The 15,071-nt window shown below is 48.5% G+C and overlaps 5 non-coding genes across 5 annotated transcripts; all 5 read right to left on the bottom strand.

Moving 5' to 3' along the window:
• Positions 1-1,201: 1,201 nt before the first annotated feature.
• On the bottom strand, positions 1,202-1,273 carry TRNAE-CUC (transfer RNA glutamic acid (anticodon CUC)). Its single transcript has one exon. It is a non-coding gene; the product is annotated as a tRNA-Glu (tRNA).
• A 3,114-nt stretch (positions 1,274-4,387) lies between these two features.
• TRNAE-CUC (transfer RNA glutamic acid (anticodon CUC)) lies at positions 4,388-4,459 on the bottom strand. The gene has a single exon. It is a non-coding gene; the product is annotated as a tRNA-Glu (tRNA).
• Positions 4,460-7,575: 3,116 nt separating this feature from the next.
• Positions 7,576-7,647, bottom strand: TRNAE-CUC (transfer RNA glutamic acid (anticodon CUC)). The gene has a single exon. It is a non-coding gene; the product is annotated as a tRNA-Glu (tRNA).
• A 3,111-nt stretch (positions 7,648-10,758) lies between these two features.
• TRNAE-CUC (transfer RNA glutamic acid (anticodon CUC)) lies at positions 10,759-10,830 on the bottom strand. The gene has a single exon. It is a non-coding gene; the product is annotated as a tRNA-Glu (tRNA).
• Positions 10,831-13,944: 3,114 nt separating this feature from the next.
• Positions 13,945-14,016, bottom strand: TRNAE-CUC (transfer RNA glutamic acid (anticodon CUC)). The gene has a single exon. It is a non-coding gene; the product is annotated as a tRNA-Glu (tRNA).
• Positions 14,017-15,071: the final 1,055 nt, after the last annotated feature.

Genomic DNA, 15,071 nt, shown 5'->3' with positions numbered 1-15,071 from the left:
CGGCCGCACTGCTCGCACCTCCCTAAACCCGGCCCTGAGTGGCAGTTTTGCATCGCCATGAAATTGTCATGCCGTTGAGGTCAGTGTGATGTGGCCAAGGCTATCCTATTTGAGGACTCCGGGAGAGACAGCTGCTCCCTTAATGAAGGAGTGGCCTTCTGACTGAAGTCACCTGAGGCAGGGGCCCACTGTCAGAGGCCTTATGGGGCAGGGACCCGCTGCAACTCCTGGCTTGCCCCATGCAACCCCTGGAGAACCCTAAATGACATCCATGTAAGTGCCTACTGTCGAGGTCAGCAAGGTCAGTGTGTGGCTCGGCCCAGGCTATCCTATCTGAGGTCTCCTGAAGGGACAGCTGCCACCTTAAAGAAGGAGTGGCGTTCTGACTGGCGCCAACTGAGGTAGGGGCCCGCTGTCAGAGGCCATATGGGGGAGGGGCCCTCTGCGACATCTGGCTTGCCCCTTGCGACCCCTGGTGACCCCTAGGTGACATCCATGCGAGCGCTTGCCGTCAAGGTCAGCGTGTGGCACGGCCAAGGCTATCCTCCCCTGAGGCTCCTGAAGGGACAGCTGGCGCCTGAAGTAAGGAGTGGCCTTCTGACCGAAGTCACCTGAGGCAGGTGCCCGCCGTCAGAGGCCTTATGGGGCAGGGGCTAAAGGGACATTTTAAGTCCAGCCAGAAGGCAGAAGGTTTGGTCTGTGCTGTCCTGGGGCAGGACTTCCTCCTTAGTAGGGCTGCCACCTGGCTGTGTTTTTTGAACCACCTCGTCTGTACGTTTAATTCCAGGCTGGTAAAAATATTGAGAAAAGCTGTGAAATTCAGGTTCTAAGAAAGGAGGCAACCCCAATCTTATACACACTGCGCTGACACTTACAAAGGGTATTCCTGGTGCAGCAGGGAAATGTGCCCCCTGGAGACATCTTGCAGTCACTATGTGGACAAGCAAGAGCTCTGGAGCTCTGGAGCTCTCAGCTGATCACAGCAAGATGGAGTGCTTTCAGATGTTATTTGGAGTGAAAAAAAGAGCTGTGAGAAAGCTGTGTGATATTGTGAGAAAAGTCAATTAAAGAAGAACTAGTGGTAATGAAGCATTTGTAATTGAAAGGTTTCCTAATGTGTTTGAATCCATGAAAAGTGTAAAATGAAAGGTTTCCTATAAGAAATGTAAGTGTAGAAGTAAAAAGTGTAAGGAACTTCGTGTTCCCTGACCGGGAATCGAACCCGGGCCGCGGCGGTGAGAGCGCTGAATCCTAACCACTAGACCACCAGGGAGCAGGGACAGGTCGTCCACCACCACCCAATATAGAAACAAGAACTGGTCAGCAGGCTACTCAGGATCCCATTTCCTATTACAGGAAAATTAAAGCAGACATGCAAGGACACACCATTTTCAGGCACAGCATGAAGAAAGAAATTGACTGCACCTCAAATGCACTCACAACTCTTCACACTTTACAGCTCTCCAAGACCTAGCACACCCTCATAAGACATCCCATCCTTCAGCAGTAATAGCACTTACACACTTAACTAGCAGGAAAATTCAGAAGTACAATTAAAGGGACGATCAGTGCTTCTTCTCTGAGCCCCGATAGGAGGGCAGCTCTTAGCTTTCCCAGGTCAACGCAGGCATCTCCAGCTCTACATGTGCAGGCTTTTACTTAAGGTGCTGGGACCTGCACTCCTCTTTTACAATGCTGTGTATAGAACTACGAGTCCCACAATGCAGTGTAACACATGACCTGCTGTCGATAGTCATGGAAGAACCTCGGAACTAGAAAAGCTCTGATGAGATTAGAGGGTGGGCACGTCCGGGTCACTGCTTGTTTTCCTTTCTCAGTGTGTCTGTAAATTATACAACTTTACACTTTATCTAAAGATAAAAGGTTTCACCTTCCTATAAAACAATTCCTCCTTCAGAGTGTGCCCCAACATTTCATTTACTTAGTGTGAGAAAACAAAATAGCTTAAATGCATTTTTTTTATCATGCAGTACTTTCCTTTTTATCTCATGAAAAATCCTTGATTCCACCTTTCCTTTTTCAAGGAAGTAGGCAGGAAGTTTAAATGAAAAGGGAGAAATGGTTGTGAAAAAGAGTCTTAGGTCCAAATTGTGGGTGCTAGATTTTGAAAGGTACTTGATGGCATGAATAAATGTTTCGATTTGGAGGAGGTGTGTGGATGAAAGAAAAATGGGCGTACTCTGTAGTATGAGTGTGAGATTGTAAACGGTATTTGAAGTAAATATTGATTGCTGGTGCTCTGAAAATGTAGGTTTAAGCCTTTAAAAGAAGAGGCAGTTTCCCAGTTGAGGAATTGAACCCCAGTCTCCCAGGTCCCAGGCAGGGACACTCTCCACTATACTAAGTAGGAAGAGATATTTTTGTGCGTGCTGAGCAGCTCCTTCTTCTGTCCAACCCGCCCTCTCTGTGCCAAGCGTCTGAGTTTTTCCATTTCTCACTTCCTTCCCACCCACACGGGGGGGCAGAGCTGGCTTAAGGATACTGCAACTGTTGCACTCTCACTGCTCGCTCACATGCACGGGGGCACCCACCTCAGGGGGGGGGGGCGCTCTGCTTAGTCTCAACTTAACATTTAATACAACCTGCTGCAGAGTTCCTTCCCTTTACAGATTTCAGGCAACAATCAAAATGGCAACACAACTCTTCTCATTAATCTTCCTGCCAGAGAGAGCTCAGATTTTTGCCTGCTAGCAGCAGGGCCGGCTGTAGCCCTGGTGGCTGGAAGACAGTCTTTTTTGGCACCCCCCAACCCCCTTCACTCCATCACCACCTACTCGGATTCACTCACTGCCACCCGCCAAATGTGCCCCTCATCTATCCATAGCCCCTCTCACATAGATTAGATTTGTTTTAAAGAGCTGGATAGCTGCTTGACTATCCAGACAGCTGTCCACATTAGATATGGTTCTGTTCTTTGCGTCAGGCACATGAACCCTCTACGCTATTTTATATCTAGTCAAAGCTGCCTCTGGACAAAACCACCAACTCTCTCCCTAGCAGGAACGGTAATCACAAGAGGTATCTTGGCATTTTATTTGCTTTCTGTAGTTTGGACACACAAGGAACTTTCCAGCATGAGCTTTTAAATCGCAAGTTTCGTAAGTTATTGCTAAACACAGCGCCCCCCGAGGTCAGCAACTCCAATCCTGGTCAGCACCCGGTGCGGCCGCACTGCTCGCACCTCCCTAAACCCGGCCCTGAGTGGCAGTTTTGCATCGCCATGAAATTGTCATGCCGTTGAGGTCAGTGTGTGACGTGGCCAAGGCTATCCTATTTGAGGACTCCGGGAGAGACAGCTGCTCCCTTAATGAAGGAGTGGCCTTCTGACTGAAGTCACCTGAGGCAGGGGCCCACTGTCAGAGGCCTTATGGGGCAGGGACCCGCTGCAACTCCTGGCTTGCCCCATGCAACCCCTGGAGAACCCTAAATGACATCCATGTAAGTGCCTACTGTCGAGGTCAGCAAGGTCAGTGTGTGGCTCGGCCCAGGCTATCCTATCTGAGGTCTCCTGAAGGGACAGCTGCCACCTTAAAGAAGGAGTGGCGTTCTGACTGGCGCCAACAGAGGTAGGGGCCCGCTGTCAGAGGCCATATGGGGGAGGGGCCCGCTGCGACATCTGGCTTGCCCCTTGCGACCCCTGGTGACCCCTAGGTGACATCCATGCGAGCGCTTGCCGTGAAGGTTAGCGTGTGGCGCGGCCAAGGCTATCCTCCCCTGAGGCTCCTGAAGGGACAGCTGGCGCCTGAAGTAAGGAGTGGCCTTCTGACCGAAGTCACCTAAGGCAGGTGCCCGCCGTCAGAGGCCTTATGGGGCAGGGGCTAAAGGGACATTTTAAGTCCAGCCAGAAGGCAGAAGGTTTGGTCTGTGCTGTCCTGGGGCTGGACTTCCTCCTTAGTAGGGCTGCCACCTGGCTGTGTTTTTTGAACTACCTCGTCTGTACGTTTAATTCCAGGCTGGTAAAAATATTGAGAAAAGCTGTGAAATTCAGGTTCTAAGAAAGGAGGCAACCCCAATCTTATACACACTGCGCTGACACTTACAAAGGGTATTCCTGGTGCAGCAGGGAAATGTGCCCCCTGGAGACATCTCGCAGTCACTATGTGGACAAGCAAGAGCTCTGGAGCTCTGGAGCTCCCAGCTGATCACAGCAAGATGGAGTGCTTTCAGATGTTATTTGGAGTGAAAAAAAGAGCTGTGAGAAAGCTGTGTGATATTGTGAGAAAAGTCAATTAAAGAAGAACTAGTGGTAATGAAGCATTTGTAATTGAAAGGTTTCCTAATGTGTTTGAATCCATGAAAAGTGTAAAATGAAAGGTTTCCTATAAGAAATGTAAGTGTAGAAGTAAAAAGTGTAAGGAACTTCGCGTTCCCTGACCGGGAATCGAACCCGGGCCGCGGCGGTGAGAGCGCCGAATCCTAACCACTAGACCACCAGGGAGCAGGCACAGGTCGTCCACCACCACCCAATATAGAAACAAGAACTGGTCAGCAGGCTACTCAGGATCCCATTTCCTATTACAGGAAAATTAAAGCAGACATGCAAGGACACACCATTTTCAGGCACAGCATGAAGAAAGAAATTGACTGCACCTCAAATGCACTCACAACTCTTCACACTTTACAGCTCTCCAAGACCTAGCACACCCTCATAAGACATCCCATCCTTCAGCAGTAATAGCACTTACACACTTAACTAGCAGGAAAATTCAGAAGTACAATTAAAGGGACGATCAGTGCTTCTTCTCAGAGCCCCGATAGGAGGGCAGCTCTTAGCTTTCCCAGGTCAACGCAGGCATCTCCAGCTCTACATGTGCAGGCTTTTACTTAAGGTGCTGGGACCTGCACTCCTCTTTTACAATGCTGTGTATAGAACTACGAGTCCCACAATGCAGTGTAACACATGACCTGCTGTCGATAGTCATGGAAGAACCTCGGAACTAGAAAAGCTCTGATGAGATTAGTGGGTGGGCACGTCCGGGTCACTGCTTGTTTTCCTTTCTCAGTGTGTCTGTAAATTATACAACTTTACACTTTATCTAAAGATAAAAGGTTTCACCTTCCTATAAAACAATTCCTCCTTCAGAGTGTGCCCCAACATTTCATTTACTTAGTGTGAGAAAACAAAATAGCTTAAATGCATTTTTTTTATCATGCAGTACTTTCCTTTTTATCTCATGAAAAATCCTTGATTCCACCTTTCCTTTTTCAAGGAAGTAGGCAGGAAGTTTAAATGAAAAGGGAGAAATGGTTGTGAAAAAGAGTCTTAGGTCCAAATTGTGGGTGCTAGATTTTGAAAGGTACTTGATGGCATGAATAAATGTTTCGATTTGGAGGAGGTGTGTGGATGAAAGAAAAATGGGCGTACTCTGTAGTATGAGTGTGAGATTGTAAACGGTATTTGAAGTAAATATTGATTGCTGGTGCTCTGAAAATGTAGGTTTAAGCCTTTAAAAGAAGAAGCAGTTTCCCAGTTGGGGAATTGAACCCCAGTCTCCCAGGTTCCAGACAGGGACACTCTCCACTATACTAAGTAGGAAGAGATATTTTTGTGTGTGCTGAGCAGCTCCTTCTTCTGTCCAACCCGCCCTCTCTGTGCCAAGCGTCTGAGTTTTTCCATTTCTCACTTCCTTCCCACCCACACGGGGGGGCAGAGCTGGCTTAAGGATGCTGCAACTGTTGCACTCGCACTGCTCGCTCACATGCACGGGGGCACCCACCTCAGGGGGGGGGGGGGCGCTCTGCTTAGTCTCAACTTAACATTTAATACAACCTGCTGCAGAGTTCCTTCCCTTTACAGATTTCAGGCAACAATCAAAATGGCAACACAACTCTTCTCATTAATCTTCCTGCCAGAGAGAGCCCAGATTTTTGCCTGCTAGCAGCAGGGCCGGCTGTAGCCCTGGTGGCTGGAAGACAGTCTTTTTTGGCACCCCCCAACCCCCTTCACTCCATCACCACCTACTCGGATTCACTCACTGCCACCTGCCAAATGTGCCCCTCATCTATCCATAGCCCCTCTCACATAGATTAGATTTGTTTTAAAGAGCTGGATAGCTGCTTGACTATCCAGACAGCTCTCCACATTAGATATGGTTCTGTTCTTTGCGTCAGGCACATGAACCCTCTACGCTATTTTATATCTAGTCAAAGCTGCCTCTGGACAAAACCACCAACTCTCTCCCTAGCAGGAACGGTAATCACAAGAGGTATCTTGGCATTTTATTTGCTTTCTGTAGTTTGGACACACAAGGAACTTTCCAGCATGAGCTTTTAAATCGCAAGTTTCGTAAGTTATTGCTAAACACAGCGCCCCCCGAGGTCAGCAACTCCAATCCTGGTCAGCACCCGGTGCGGCCGCACTGCTCGCACCTCCCTAAACCCGGCCCTGAGTGGCAGTTTTGCATCGCCATGAAATTGTCATGCCGTTGAGGTCAGTGTGTGACGTGGCCAAGGCTATCCTATTTGAGGACTCCGGGAGAGACAGCTGCTCCCTTAATGAAGGAGTGGCCTTCTGACTGAAGTCACCTGAGGCAGGGGCCCACTGTCAGAGGCCTTATGGGGCAGGGACCCGCTGCAACTCCTGGCTTGCCCCATGCAACCCCTGGAGAACCCTAAATGACATCCATGTAAGTGCCTACTGTCGAGGTCAGCAAGGTCAGTGTGTGGCTCGGCCCAGGCTATCCTATCTGAGGTCTCCTGAAGGGACAGCTGCCACCTTAAAGAAGGAGTGGCGTTCTGACTGGCGCCAACTGAGGTAGGGGCCCGCTGTCAGAGGCCATATGGGGGAGGGGCCCGCTGCGACATCTGGCTTGCCCCTTGCGACCCCTGGTGACCCCTAGGTGACATCCATGCGAGCGCTTGCCGTGAAGGTTAGCGTGTGGCGCGGCCAAGGCTATCCTCCCCTGAGGCTCCTGAAGGGACAGCTGGCGCCTGAAGTAAGGAGTGGCCTTCTGACCGAAGTCACCTAAGGCAGGTGCCCGCCGTCAGAGGCCTTATGGGGCAGGGGCTAAAGGGACATTTTAAGTCCAGCCAGAAGGCAGAAGGTTTGGTCTGTGCTGTCCTGGGGCAGGACTTCCTCCTTAGTAGGGCTGCCACCTGGCTGTGTTTTTTGAACTACCTCGTCTGTACGTTTAATTCCAGGCTGGTAAAAATATTGAGAAAAGCTGTGAAATTCAGGTTCTCAGAAAGGAGGCAACCCCAATCTTATACACACTGCGCTGACACTTACAAAGGGTATTCCTGGTGCAGCAGGGAAATGTGCCCCCTGGAGACATCTTGCAGTCACTATGTGGACAAGCAAGAGCTCTGGAGCTCTGGAGCTCTCAGCTGATCACAGCAAGATGGAGTGCTTTCAGATGTTATTTGGAGTGAAAAAAAGAGCTGTGAGAAAGCTGTGTGATATTGTGAGAAAAGTCAATTAAAGAAGAACTAGTGGTAATGAAGCATTTGTAATTGAAAGGTTTCCTAATGTGTTTGAATCCATGAAAAGTGTAAAATGAAAGGTTTCCTATAAGAAATGTAAGTGTAGAAGTAAAAAGTGTAAGGAACTTCGCGTTCCCTGACCGGGAATCGAACCCGGGCCGCGGCGGTGAGAGCGCTGAATCCTAACCACTAGACCACCAGGGAGCAGGGACAGGTCGTCCACCACCACCCAATATAGAAACAAGAACTGGTCAGCAGGCTACTCAGGATCCCATTTCCTATTACAGGAAAATTAAAGCAGACATGCAAGGACACACCATTTTCAGGCACAGCATGAAGAAAGAAATTGACTGCACCTCAAATGCACTCACAACTCTTCACACTTTACAGCTCTCCAAGACCTAGCACACCCTCATAAGACATCCCATCCTTCAGCAGTAATAGCACTTACACACTTAACTAGCAGGAAAATTCAGAAGTACAATTAAAGGGACGATCAGTGCTTCTTCTCAGAGCCCCGATAGGAGGGCAGCTCTTAGCTTTCCCAGGTCAACGCAGGCATCTCCAGCTCTACATGTGCAGGCTTTTACTTAAGGTGCTGGGACCTGCACTCCTCTTTTACAATGCTGTGTATAGAACTACGAGTCCCACAATGCAGTGTAACACATGACCTGCTGTCGATAGTCATGGAAGAACCTCGGAACTAGAAAAGCTCTGATGAGATTAGTGGGTGGGCACGTCCGGGTCACTGCTTGTTTTCCTTTCTCAGTGTGTCTGTAAATTATACAACTTTACACTTTATCTAAAGATAAAAGGTTTCACCTTCCTATAAAACAATTCCTCCTTCAGAGTGTGCCCCAACATTTCATTTACTTAGTGTGAGAAAACAAAATAGCTTAAATGCATTTTTTTTATCATGCAGTACTTTCCTTTTTATCTCATGAAAAATCCTTGATTCCACCTTTCCTTTTTCAAGGAAGTAGGCAGGAAGTTTAAATGAAAAGGGAGAAATGGTTGTGAAAAAGAGTCTTAGGTCCAAATTGTGGGTGCTAGATTTTGAAAGGTACTTGATGGCATGAATAAATGTTTCGATTTGGAGGAGGTGTGTGGATGAAAGAAAAATGGGCGTACTCTGTAGTATGAGTGTGAGATTGTAAACGGTATTTGAAGTAAATATTGATTGATGGTGCTCTGAAAATGTAGGTTTAAGCCTTTAAAAGAAGAGGCAGTTTCCCAGTTGGGGAATTGAACCCCAGTCTCCCAGGTCCCAGGCAGGGACACTCTCCACTATACTAAGTAGGAAGAGATATTTTTGTGTGTGCTGAGCAGCTCCTTCTTCTGTCAAACCCGCCCTCTCTGTGCCAAGCGTCTGAGTTTTTCCATTTCTCACTTCCTTCCCACCCACACGGGGGGCAGAGCTGGCTAAAGGATGCTGCAACTGTTGCACTCGCACTGCTCGCTCACATGCACGGGGGCACCCACCTCAGGGGGGGGGGGCGCTCTGCTTAGTCTCAACTTAACATTTAATACAACCTGCTGCAGAGTTCCTTCCCTTTACAGATTTCAGGCAACAATCAAAATGGCAACACAACTCTTCTCATTAATCTTCCTGCCAGAGAGAGCCCAGATTTTTGCCTGCTAGCAGCAGGGCCGGCTGTAGCCCTGGTGGCTGGAAGACAGTCTTTTTTGGCACCCCCCAACCCCCTTCACTCCATCACCACCTACTCGGATTCACTCACTGCCACCTGCCAAATGTGCCCCTCATCTATCCATAGCCCCTCTCACATAGATTAGATTTGTTTTAAAGAGCTGGATAGCTGCTTGACTATCCAGACAGCTCTCCACATTAGATATGGTTCTGTTCTTTGCGTCAGGCACATGAACCCTCTACGCTATTTTATATCTAGTCAAAGCTGCCTCTGGACAAAACCACCAACTCTCTCCCTAGCAGGAACGGTAATCACAAGAGGTATCTTGGCATTTTATTTGCTTTCTGTAGTTTGGACACACAAGGAACTTTCCAGCATGAGCTTTTAAATCGCAAGTTTCGTAAGTTATTGCTAAACACAGCGCCCCCCGAGGTCAGCAACTCCAATCCTGGTCAGCACCCGGTGCGGCCGCACTGCTCGCACCTCCCTAAACCCGGCCCTGAGTGGCAGTTTTGCATCGCCATGAAATTGTCATGCCGTTGAGGTCAGTGTGATGTGGCCAAGGCTATCCTATTTGAGGACTCCGGGAGAGACAGCTGCTCCCTTAATGAAGGAGTGGCCTTCTGACTGAAGTCACCTGAGGCAGGGGCCCACTGTCAGAGGCCTTATGGGGCAGGGACCCGCTGCAACTCCTGGCTTGCCCCATGCAACCCCTGGAGAACCCTAAATGACATCCATGTAAGTGCCTACTGTCGAGGTCAGCAAGGTCAGTGTGTGGCTCGGCCCAGGCTATCCTATCTGAGGTCTCCTGAAGGGACAGCTGCCACCTTAAAGAAGGAGTGGCGTTCTGACTGGCGCCAACTGAGGTAGGGGCCCGCTGTCAGAGGCCATATGGGGGAGGGGCCCTCTGCGACATCTGGCTTGCCCCTTGCGACCCCTGGTGACCCCTAGGTGACATCCATGCGAGCGCTTGCCGTCAAGGTCAGCGTGTGGCACGGCCAAGGCTATCCTCCCCTGAGGCTCCTGAAGGGACAGCTGGCGCCTGAAGTAAGGAGTGGCCTTCTGACCGAAGTCACCTGAGGCAGGTGCCCGCCGTCAGAGGCCTTATGGGGCAGGGGCTAAAGGGACATTTTAAGTCCAGCCAGAAGGCAGAAGGTTTGGTCTGTGCTGTCCTGGGGCAGGACTTCCTCCTTAGTAGGGCTGCCACCTGGCTGTGTTTTTTGAACCACCTCGTCTGTACGTTTAATTCCAGGCTGGTAAAAATTTTGAGAAAAGCTGTGAAATTCAGGTTCTAAGAAAGGAGGCAACCCCAATCTTATACACACTGCGCTGACACTTACAAAGGGTATTCCTGGTGCAGCAGGGAAATGTGCCCCCTGGAGACATCTTGCAGTCACTATGTGGACAAGCAAGAGCTCTGGAGCTCTGGAGCTCTCAGCTGATCACAGCAAGATGGAGTGCTTTCAGATGTTATTTGGAGTGAAAAAAAGAGCTGTGAGAAAGCTGTGTGATATTGTGAGAAAAGTCAATTAAAGAAGAACTAGTGGTAATGAAGCATTTGTAATTGAAAGGTTTCCTAATGTGTTTGAATCCATGAAAAGTGTAAAATGAAAGGTTTCCTATAAGAAATGTAAGTGTAGAAGTAAAAAGTGTAAGGAACTTCGTGTTCCCTGACCGGGAATCGAACCCGGGCCGCGGCGGTGAGAGCGCTGAATCCTAACCACTAGACCACCAGGGAGCAGGGACAGGACGTCCACCACCACCCAATATAGAAACAAGAACTGGTCAGCAGGCTACTCAGGATCCCATTTCCTATTACAGGAAAATTAAAGCAGACATGCAAGGACACACCATTTTCAGGCACAGCATGAAGAAAGAAATTGACTGCACCTCAAATGCACTCACAACTCTTCACACTTTACAGCTCTCCAAGACCTAGCACACCCTCATAAGACATCCCATCCTTCAGCAGTAATAGCACTTACACACTTAACTAGCAGGAAAATTCAGAAGTACAATTAAAGGGACGATCAGTGCTTCTTCTCTGAGCCCCGATAGGAGGGCAGCTCTTAGCTTTCCCAGGTCAACGCAGGCATCTCCAGCTCTACATGTGCAGGCTTTTACTTAAGGTGCTGGGACCTGCACTCCTCTTTTACAATGCTGTGTATAGAACTACGAGTCCCACAATGCAGTGTAACACATGACCTGCTGTCGATAGTCATGGAAGAACCTCGGAACTAGAAAAGCTCTGATGAGATTAGAGGGTGGGCACGTCCGGGTCACTGCTTGTTTTCCTTTCTCAGTGTGTCTGTAAATTATACAACTTTACACTTTATCTAAAGATAAAAGGTTTCACCTTCCTATAAAACAATTCCTCCTTCAGAGTGTGCCCCAACATTTCATTTACTTAGTGTGAGAAAACAAAATAGCTTAAATGCATTTTTTTTATCATGCAGTACTTTCCTTTTTATCTCATGAAAAATCCTTGATTCCACCTTTCCTTTTTCAAGGAAGTAGGCAGGAAGTTTAAATGAAAAGGGAGAAATGGTTGTGAAAAAGAGTCTTAGGTCCAAATTGTGGGTGCTAGATTTTGAAAGGTACTTGATGGCATGAATAAATGTTTCGATTTGGAGGAGGTGTGTGGATGAAAGAAAAATGGGCGTACTCTGTAGTATGAGTGTGAGATTGTAAACGGTATTTGAAGTAAATATTGATTGCTGGTGCTCTGAAAATGTAGGTTTAAGCCTTTAAAAGAAGAGGCAGTTTCCCAGTTGAGGAATTGAACCCCAGTCTCCCAGGTCCCAGGCAGGGACACTCTCCACTATACTAAGTAGGAAGAGATATTTTTGTGCGTGCTGAGCAGCTCCTTCTTCTGTCCAACCCGCCCTCTCTGTGCCAAGCGTCTGAGTTTTTCCATTTCTCACTTCCTTCCCACCCACACGGGGGGGCAGAGCTGGCTTAAGGATGCTGCAACTGTTGCACTCTCACTGCTCGCTCACATGCACGGGGGCACCCACCTCAGGGGGGGGGGGCGCTCTGCTTAGTCTCAACTTAACATTTAATACAACCTGCTGCAGAGTTCCTTCCCTTTACAGATTTCAGGCAACAATCAAAATGGCAACACAACTCTTCTCATTAATCTTCCTGCCAGAGAGAGCTCAGATTTTTGCCTGCTAGCAGCAGGGCCGGCTGTAGCCCTGGTGGCTGGAAGACAGTCTTTTTTGGCACCCCCCAACCCCCTTCACTCCATCACCACCTACTCGGATTCACTCACTGCCACCCGCCAAATGTGCCCCTCATCTATCCATAGCCCCTCTCACATAGATTAGATTTGTTTTAAAGAGCTGGATAGCTGCTTGACTATCCAGACAGCTGTCCACATTAGATATGGTTCTGTTCTTTGCGTCAGGCACATGAACCCTCTACGCTATTTTATATCTAGTCAAAGCTGCCTCTGGACAAAACCACCAACTCTCTCCCTAGCAGGAACGGTAATCACAAGAGGTATCTTGGCATTTTATTTGCTTTCTGTAGTTTGGACACACAAGGAACTTTCCAGCATGAGCTTTTAAATCGCAAGTTTCGTAAGTTATTGCTAAACACAGCGCCCCCCGAGGTCAGCAACTCCAATCCTGGTCAGCACCCGGTGCGGCCGCACTGCTCGCACCTCCCTAAACCCGGCCCTGAGTGGCAGTTTTGCATCGCCATGAAATTGTCATGCCGTTGAGGTCAGTGTGTGACGTGGCCAAGGCTATCCTATTTGAGGACTCCGGGAGAGACAGCTGCTCCCTTAATGAAGGAGTGGCCTTCTGACTGAAGTCACCTGAGGCAGGGGCCCACTGTCAGAGGCCTTATGGGGCAGGGACCCGCTGCAACTCCTGGCTTGCCCCATGCAACCCCTGGAGAACCCTAAATGACATCCATGTAAGTGCCTACTGTCGAGGTCAGCAAGGTCAGTGTGTGGCTCGGCCCAGGCTATCCTATCTGAGGTCTCCTGAAGGGACAGCTGCCACCTTAAAGAAGGAGTGGCGTTCTGACTGGCGCCAACAGAGGTAGGGGCCCGCTGTCAGAGGCCATATGGGGGAGGGGCCCGCTGCGACATCTGGCTTGCCCCTTGCGACCCCTGGTGACCCCTAGGTGACATCCATGCGAGCGCTTGCCGTGAAGGTTAGCGTGTGGCGCGGCCAAGGCTATCCTCCCCTGAGGCTCCTGAAGGGACAGCTGGCGCCTGAAGTAAGGAGTGGCCTTCTGACCGAAGTCACCTAAGGCAGGTGCCCGCCGTCAGAGGCCTTATGGGGCAGGGGCTAAAGGGACATTTTAAGTCCAGCCAGAAGGCAGAAGGTTTGGTCTGTGCTGTCCTGGGGCTGGACTTCCTCCTTAGTAGGGCTGCCACCTGGCTGTGTTTTTTGAACTACCTCGTCTGTACGTTTAATTCCAGGCTGGTAAAAATATTGAGAAAAGCTGTGAAATTCAGGTTCTAAGAAAGGAGGCAACCCCAATCTTATACACACTGCGCTGACACTTACAAAGGGTATTCCTGGTGCAGCAGGGAAATGTGCCCCCTGGAGACATCTCGCAGTCACTATGTGGACAAGCAAGAGCTCTGGAGCTCTGGAGCTCCCAGCTGATCACAGCAAGATGGAGTGCTTTCAGATGTTATTTGGAGTGAAAAAAAGAGCTGTGAGAAAGCTGTGTGATATTGTGAGAAAAGTCAATTAAAGAAGAACTAGTGGTAATGAAGCATTTGTAATTGAAAGGTTTCCTAATGTGTTTGAATCCATGAAAAGTGTAAAATGAAAGGTTTCCTATAAGAAATGTAAGTGTAGAAGTAAAAAGTGTAAGGAACTTCGCGTTCCCTGACCGGGAATCGAACCCGGGCCGCGGCGGTGAGAGCGCCGAATCCTAACCACTAGACCACCAGGGAGCAGGCACAGGTCGTCCACCACCACCCAATATAGAAACAAGAACTGGTCAGCAGGCTACTCAGGATCCCATTTCCTATTACAGGAAAATTAAAGCAGACATGCAAGGACACACCATTTTCAGGCACAGCATGAAGAAAGAAATTGACTGCATCTCAAATGCACTCACAACTCTTCACACTTTACAGCTCTCCAAGACCTAGCACACCCTCATAAGACATCCCATCCTTCAGCAGTAATAGCACTTACACACTTAACTAGCAGGAAAATTCAGAAGTACAATTAAAGGGACGATCAGTGCTTCTTCTCAGAGCCCCGATAGGAGGGCAGCTCTTAGCTTTCCCAGGTCAACGCAGGCATCTCCAGCTCTACATGTGCAGGCTTTTACTTAAGGTGCTGGGACCTGCACTCCTCTTTTACAATGCTGTGTATAGAACTACGAGTCCCACAATGCAGTGTAACACATGACCTGCTGTCGATAGTCATGGAAGAACCTCGGAACTAGAAAAGCTCTGATGAGATTAGTGGGTGGGCACGTCCGGGTCACTGCTTGTTTTCCTTTCTCAGTGTGTCTGTAAATTATACAACTTTACACTTTATCTAAAGATAAAAGGTTTCACCTTCCTATAAAACAATTCCTCCTTCAGAGTGTGCCCCAACATTTCATTTACTTAGTGTGAGAAAACAAAATAGCTTAAATGCATTTTTTTTATCATGCAGTACTTTCCTTTTTATCTCATGAAAAATCCTTGATTCCACCTTTCCTTTTTCAAGGAAGTAGGCAGGAAGTTTAAATGAAAAGGGAGAAATGGTTGTGAAAAAGAGTCTTAGGTCCAAATTGTGGGTGCTAGATTTTGAAAGGTACTTGATGGCATGAATAAATGTTTCGATTTGGAGGAGGTGTGTGGATGAAAGAAAAATGGGCGTACTCTGTAGTATGAGTGTGAGATTGTAAACGGTATTTGAAGTAAATATTGATTGCTGGTGCTCTGAAAATGTAGGTTTAAGCCTTTAAAAGAAGAGGCAGTTTCCCAGTTGGGGAATTGAACCCCAGTCT

This window comes from Pleurodeles waltl, unplaced genomic scaffold, assembly GCF_031143425.1.
Source record: "Pleurodeles waltl isolate 20211129_DDA unplaced genomic scaffold, aPleWal1.hap1.20221129 scaffold_86, whole genome shotgun sequence".
Lineage (NCBI taxonomy): Eukaryota > Metazoa > Chordata > Amphibia > Caudata > Salamandridae > Pleurodeles > Pleurodeles waltl.
Note: the sequence above shows the minus strand (reverse complement) of the source record. Positions and strands in the feature narration are given on the sequence as shown.